The 7,429-nt window shown below is 42.3% G+C and overlaps 1 protein-coding gene across 1 annotated transcript in view; it reads left to right on the forward strand.

Moving 5' to 3' along the window:
* LOC147750970 (transmembrane protein 53-like) overlaps nt 1–1,000 on the forward strand; it is an 88,107-nt gene extending 87,107 nt beyond the window's left edge. The window contains exon 4 of the mRNA XM_086918871.1: nt 15–1,000. The gene's annotated coding sequence lies outside the window, so the exon portion shown is untranslated. The remainder of the gene's footprint in view (nt 1–14) is intronic.
* The last annotated feature ends 6,429 nt before the right edge of the window (nt 1,001–7,429 follow it).

A 7,429-nucleotide genomic window follows, 5' to 3' on the forward strand; every position in this document is an offset into this window, starting at 1 on the left:
CATGAGCGCCGAAGGTGTTAACACTTAGAATGGGGGGCACACTCGCTTCCCAGTACGTTCTGGTTCTTCTGTGCACAGTCAGTCTAAACTGCAGAAATTACCTATATCCGCCGCAATTTGAATGAAGAGTAGATTGAGATGAAGCCTTTGAAACATGTCTTCTGGAGACTCTTTAGAGTGGTAGAGGGTGATCTCATTCGTTGGATTCGTCACTGGTGAAAATTAAGTTTATTTTCAGAACTTTGTTCAGGTACACTAGGATATGTTTACTTTTTTCCTGGATACCATGATTGAGTGCATATGGAAGAGCTTGCTTGGGTACGGGCTACCCAAGACTTACTGAGCAGCCCCACAAAGACTTCTAATGTGGAAGTAGGCTGACCTTAAGAGGAAGGTACTTGTAGTGTGAAGGTGGATGCCAGCTTCTGTTGTGCCTAAAACACCTTCAAACCCCTCAGTTGTTGCAATACAGCTTGCACCATTAATAGGTACCTAAAAGATCTTATTGGGTGAACTGGAAGCAAAGGACGATGCTGTTTAATGTCTTGCCACTTAGTATTTAGTGTATTTTGAGACCCAATACCACTTTCTTGGAATACTTTTTATATTCAACCTCTCTGTGTTTAAAGGATTGTCTTGGCATCTTTTTTCTTCTTGTACCCCACCGGACAACGTTAACCAGATTTTTGCCAGTGATTTGTATGTGGTTACACAGCATATGCTGCTGTCTTCAAAACATCCAATGTAAAATCATCATTGCGGAGGTTAGCTGGGTCATCAGCAAGCAGCGGAGGCGGCTACCAGAATACAGCCATAAGTTGTTCTCTGAGTCGATGCTGGGTTACAGTAATCTTGGGAGAATGGTCATACCTTCAAAGAAGGCCTGCTGACTCGTTCAGGAATTGATCCCGTATGAATCTATAGAGAAGATACTGTGGAAACAAACACATTCTGTATACCTCATTGAATAAAATGCATTAAACAGCCATTGTCTTCAAAACTTTGATGCACAATTTTACCTTGAATGCGATGGATGTCAAAGGAGGGCCTTCGCTAAGGCATCTTAAGCTGTAGACTTCTAGACATTTGAGAGTTTTGATTTGCTCAAATTAAAATGACAAAATATTTAATCATTTGTTGTTACGCTTACCATTGCACTTGTTTGTGAACAGTTTTACAGATAGCACGAAATTCCCACTGAGAAATTGTACATTATAGAGTTCAATGTTGTATGCTCTGATTGTGACTCGGAAATGAAAAGAGAAGCAAGTTTCAAATCATTCCAATGGAACAAACAAAATGTTGAGCCTATGTGTGTTTTCGTCTAAATTTTACAGACTCGTAAAGGAAATCTATAGACTGGCTGTATATGATTTCAACTTTTTAATAGATGAACTTCTTCACATGCCCCTGTTTGCACCGATACGTGGGCATGACAACAAGAAAGGTCAAACAGAGGGTATGTGAACATAAGAGCAACATTAGGTGCAAAAAAACCACAACCAAGATGAGCGATCATTTTTTACAAGCGAACCATACCACCAATGACCTAAGATGGACTGTCATCGAGCAGCTAACTGAGGGCCCCAACATTGCTGAAAGACTCTTTGAGAAGGAGCAGCGATGGGTGTACCGGCTGGGCACCCACCTAAATGGTCTCAATGATGACATACCATGGGGTTCAATTCGAAAGTAACATCCCTCTCGGAATCTTTCTGAATATCTATTGAGCGTGCCTACGGATTTAGATCTCTTATCCATAATCAATTCTCCATGTGTATCTCATTGTGTATTGATAGGCTAAGAACAGGCATCCTCTAATGTTTAAACATCAGACCAAGAACAGGCATCCTCTAATGATTAATCATGAGCCTATCCCTTCCCAGAACTACCAGTTCGTGAGCCATTGCTCATATCTGACATATGATATTCTGTAATCAATGCTGACCTTTCCTTAGTTTGCCTGGTTTACTGCTTTGACCAGACTATTGAACTGACCCCATGCTTCACTTTTGCCCAATCCTCTGCGTAATAGTCAACATGGGCATATCATCTAATGCCATACCTTCAGGTTGTTTATTCGATAATAGTCAATAAAGTTTCTCGTTTTTTAGTTCTGACATCGTAACGTGCGTGTTGGCGCTCTAGTTTTGTAATGGTGATGCCGGTCTGTTGACATCGGCCGGTCACTCCCATTGGTTATCCCCATGCATGCGTGTTTTTGGCCACGCCCAGACCCGGAAACGCGAGCGCTGCTGACTCAGCTCTCGCTACATATACCGTCCCTTCACTCAAGGTCCCGATCGTCGAGGCTCGGTTTAGAGGGCTGTTCAGGTTTACAAATGGGTGCCTGTGGGCGTGAGTGTTTCCTTGGCTACTTTACCAACACAAGCTAAGTACTTTTGAGGCTTCTGTAACAGTTTGTCCCGTTGTTTGTTTTTCCTCTTGCAGGATGTGCCAAATACGCCATCACCCCCCTCCAGCGGTCTATGGGGTGACATGTGATCTCCTTTTAAGTGAGAACCATTGCGTCAGTACTCCGTAATCTTTGGGTATAGTGGTCACTGGCTCTTGGCCCATTGATCGGTTAGTTCCATACAGTGAATGCGCTTTGTGTTCCTATAGGGCTTACTACCGAAGCTCCCGTTTCCCATAGTGTCACGTATCTCCCTCGCGGCGCATGGAATCATACACGCGCACCGGTGGGCAAGAATTGTGTGTGCCCTTTGACACGGACACTACATGTGACCGGCAGTACACTGATAATGCTATCATGTATTATAGTTTAATATACACCCACAGGCGGAGCCACTTATCTTTGCAACTAGTTGAGTGTTGTGCACCTGCCAGTCCACATGAGCACAAGTCACCATATTTACAATGATTACTTTCAGATCAAGAACTAATTGTTTGTTTGTCTTTCTGTGTATGTCTGTACCCTTTGCTTCTTCAGGTGCATTTAATTTTTGAAGTCTCTAATCCAGAGACTAGAAGGGTGTGTGCCTCCCGGTTTTTTGTTCGGTGAAGCCCCCTGTACATTGCACTTTCACAGACATTTTTTACTTTCACGTCCCTTGGTAGGGTGGGCCTTAGCGTGCCCATACCGCCGGGGTTTACTCACCTTAGGTCCTGACGAATGCCAGGTTAATTACACCAACATTGGCAGAAACATGTTGACCATCCACCATCACGTAATGATATTGGAAACAGACCATCCAATTTAGTTTGCCGTGTTTACCAACACATTTTTTAATATGCCCTTGGTGATCAGTCATTAAATCAATTTTTGATACATGCAAGGCATTTTTAATTCACCACATCACTTTTTTCACGTAACTCATCACCTAGCCTTCACATCTTCACATTACCCGCTCCGCAGTAAATCTGGCGTTGAAGCACACTGGGGTGACATTCGGTCACACCCAGTGGGACCCGATGATGAAGCATGTCACCGACCAGGTCGGTGAGTGAGGGCTTTTTAAACAAACCTAATTGGTGTTGTTTATCTCTTGTGCTCGATTACTTGTGTGTTTCCAACCAAGTAACACTCTTTTGTTGTTATTTTTCTTCTTTTGAATAGCTCAAACCGGGCTGGGCCTCATATTCCAGGCAGATGGGACAATGCAAACCTTGCCTTGGGATGAATAACTGTGGAAGAGAGTTTGCTGTTAACAAAAGTTATCCAGATCCCCACACCCCTACCCATGGAACCAAGTAACCTGTAGCACAATGTTGTTTGGTGGCCTTAAACATCAATTTCCCAACAGATAGGTGATCTTGAGCAGAGTCATTCACAAAATGGGTCACTTAACATCTGCGTGAATCTGCCACATGGATGCTAGCTTTGTAGGGGTTGGAAACCTCCATGTCTGTGACAGCACCCCAAGAATTGAAGATCCATGAGGCTTGGCTGCCTCACTACCTGCGGCCCTCTTGGTGGCTATTAACATCAGCAGCTGTAGTGTTCTGCTAGTAAGAATGATGTCAGTAGCCAGCACTGAAGTCCAATTACTAAAATTGTGTAATTTCTTGTGGAGCCATCACAATTGGAGCAGTAAAGCACAGGGGTTCTGCTCCATTACCCCACCATAATATGCAGAGTAAGATTCCTCATTCCTGCTTGTATTCGTGCAGCCGCTGGTGTACACGGTTGCATCTCAAATTCTGCAAAATAAAATTACGTCTTAAATGTAAACCTGACTCTAAAATATGACTAAGTGCTGCACAAATTTGAAGTAAACAATACATAAATAAATATCCTAACTGTGATAAACAGGGCTAAAATGTAAGAACAAATATTATTCTTAAATGCAACCAAATAGCCAGATACATTTCCTAAGGATGAAAATTACGTCCTTTAAGAAAACCGCACTGAACTTATAAAGCCAGAGCAGAGGTCTGAAATGCTTGCCCGGAAGTAGACGTTTGACTTTTCATTAAAAAAAATAATAATAATTACTGACACTTGGTTATTAAGATAAATAGGGAGTCAATTAAAAACCTTCTTTTATTTAAAATGCAGTCCACTTTCACTAAATGATTCTTGTTTCAAAGGACAGCCAGAAACAACCTGCACCTACATGGCCCTTGTAAGGGCAGGGTGCACTTAAAATGCCCGGCCAGAACTGTACTATCCATAACAGCAAGATAGGTCACAGCCTTGGACTACAATGTGGAATAGTATTCAGAAATAAAGAAGTGCTCCTGACACATCAAGAAAAACTGACACTGAGCTGATTTGCCCTGGTGAAGGGACAAGTATTGTTTCCCATTTGAGACACCAATTGTTTGGTGCTATATACAACATTACAGACCATATCTGCTTTTTTCTTTGAAACTTTTCAAGTGCTTACCAGTCAATTGTTGGTCAGTCTTACTCAAACCGGAAATTAAACCGAATTCCCCAACCCCATCCATTCATATTGATCTGTTTCATCTGCATACTTTCGAAGATTCAGGAGCCACCCTCCAGTGACAGCAATCTGAAATCCTCCTAAAGGAACTAGTCACCCCAACTCGGCCCAAGCACCCGAGGAGTGGTCCTATCCACTCTTCACAATACCAGAGGGTCATAGACCTGGTATTCTTTCGCCATGAGCCCATAAGCAACAAGCTGACTTGTGGTCTCCAATCCCTTCTCACTTTAAGGGATCGCAACAGCCCTCGGCTGGCCTGCAGCCTCAAGAATACCCGTTGTAGGCTTGAAGTGCTTGTGCTTGCCCGGGCAAAATTTCCATTACACTGATGTAAACTCACATAATTTCAGTAAATTTGTGTTTTGTTTGTTACACAAATTTCTCAAATTACGCTATTACACAATGTCTTTCAATTACCCACAATTTGCAGTAAAACGTTTGAGAACACGAGCAGCTGCTATTTGTGAAGCTTGTGTTGTTGCACTACTTTGTTTTTGCGCGAAGTGTTTTCTCATGTGAAAATGGATTAGAGGAGACATTTTGCGCTAAGCATAGCACCAAATGCTGGATTTGCACGCGCATTCTTAGTCTAGCCTCCGACAGAGGAGCTTCAGTCTCCCACTTAGCAGGGCTTTCAGGTGATGGAGCCCAGTCCTCGCTATGTCCTGAACGGAGGAGGTAATTAAAATCCACTATTGATCAAAGAGGGGTGGATCCTTGCAAAAGAACTAACCTGTGGTAGAAGAGAAGGACTGAACAGTAGCAGAGTGTGAGGTGATATATAAAACAGCAAGCATTAGCAATGTCAGTAGGTCTGGATTAAAGGAATGTTGTATGGTAATGTCAAGCATTACAAGTAAATCGCATGGGAATGGATATGTATTTGTGTGGAAGCGAAAAACTGTGGAATAATATTGGTAACGGTTAAATGGTCAGATGACAGTTGAACTTTCAAGCCAGACCTAAACATCCATGCAGGTTAATGACTCCCCAACTCCTATCTGTGCTGCTGCCACAGGAAAAAAATTATTTCAAGGAGGTTGACAATAATTGATTTGTTGTAACCGTGATGATTTGTCTCAGAATAAGGATCCGTAAAGGCAAGTTTTGTTGTTTTCTTGATTGAGGCTCAGCCTTGCTGAAGAGCCAGGCCCTGTGTTGTTAGACAGCCACAGGGAAAACAGCCTCCATTTTCTAGTTATCTAAGGCACTTTAATAGCTTTAAAATATCATGAATGTGCCCCTAATAGTTCAATCTCAGGCAGTTAGATAAATAAATAAGTTCACAGCTGCGTGGAGGGCAAGCACTTTTTTGGGGAAGCGCACCTCTTTTACCCAATCAAAACCGTGCTCCTGGCTCCAAACATGCGAGCGGAGCCAGAGCCCCTTTCGAGAGTTCCTCACATAATTTTCTAGTGACAGCTGTGCTGTCAAGCCGGAACATAAACGGGTAATAACCTTTGCCTCTATTTCCCTTTATTCTCCCTTGAACAGCTATCTGAGCGGGTAGAACTAGAGAAGGGAACTGATTTCACTAATATACCTGTAAACTAGTGATTAGATCTGGTTGGGCCCTTGAATGTTTCTGGACACTGTCCCCATAGAGCAGTAATCTTAACTGGTTTCGACTCTAAGCTAGAAAGGACAATCTGAAGCCTAAAACTACCACCTAGTCCATCTTGCTCTCATTATCACCTAAGGTCCCACACATAATAATGGCGCAATCGATGTTCAGGTTACTCAAGCCTTAAAGTTGTTGAGAAGAGCATTTAGAGTAATAGGTTGTCATTTACATCCAAAAATCCCCATTTTGCTGGTCACAGAAAAACATGACCTTGATTATTGGGGCGACCTCTACCCCATACCCTGACTAATTATTGTAAAAGATTATGTTGGTGGAAATGCACTACGGCAAAATTACCATTAACACATACATTTGCCCTTCCTGAATTTGCAAGATACACCACCTATTCCTCTGATGTATGTGTAGTCATGCACCCACTTACCTGCCCAAGCATAGTGTTGTAACTTGCCCTTTTAATTAATTGTTCTTTTATAAGAATGCTAACCATGTCAGCATCGGAACGCATTGACCTCAGTAGGAGAGTCTGAGCTGTAGTGTCCGGCTGCTGACATGGACTGTCTGGTGGGTGTATAATAAAACCTTCTTCCTTTTATTACATTGGATAAGATACCGGACCAAAGGCCCCAACTTTTCACTATGTCTGATAGGCCCAACGAGATTCTGAACCACGGGTCCTGGACAGATTTCATGGGGACTCCAACTACTTAATACAGTATAAATCTACATGTGACAGTGCATTCAAGAATGAAAAATAACAAGCATTTGCAATGCAATAGGTCTCGCGTTAGGAAAGTTTGAGGTATTGGTCTTGTAAATGACACATTTTTTATTTATGTGTTGGTTTTGAAAATAGCGAAATGAATAGCTTTGTCATTTACAATGCCAATACTTTTATCTTTTGCAAATGTGACACCTATAGCATTTGTAA

The sequence above is a fragment of the Lissotriton vulgaris genome, chromosome 1_1, assembly GCF_964263255.1.
Source record: "Lissotriton vulgaris chromosome 1_1, aLisVul1.2, whole genome shotgun sequence".
Lineage (NCBI taxonomy): Eukaryota > Metazoa > Chordata > Amphibia > Caudata > Salamandridae > Lissotriton > Lissotriton vulgaris.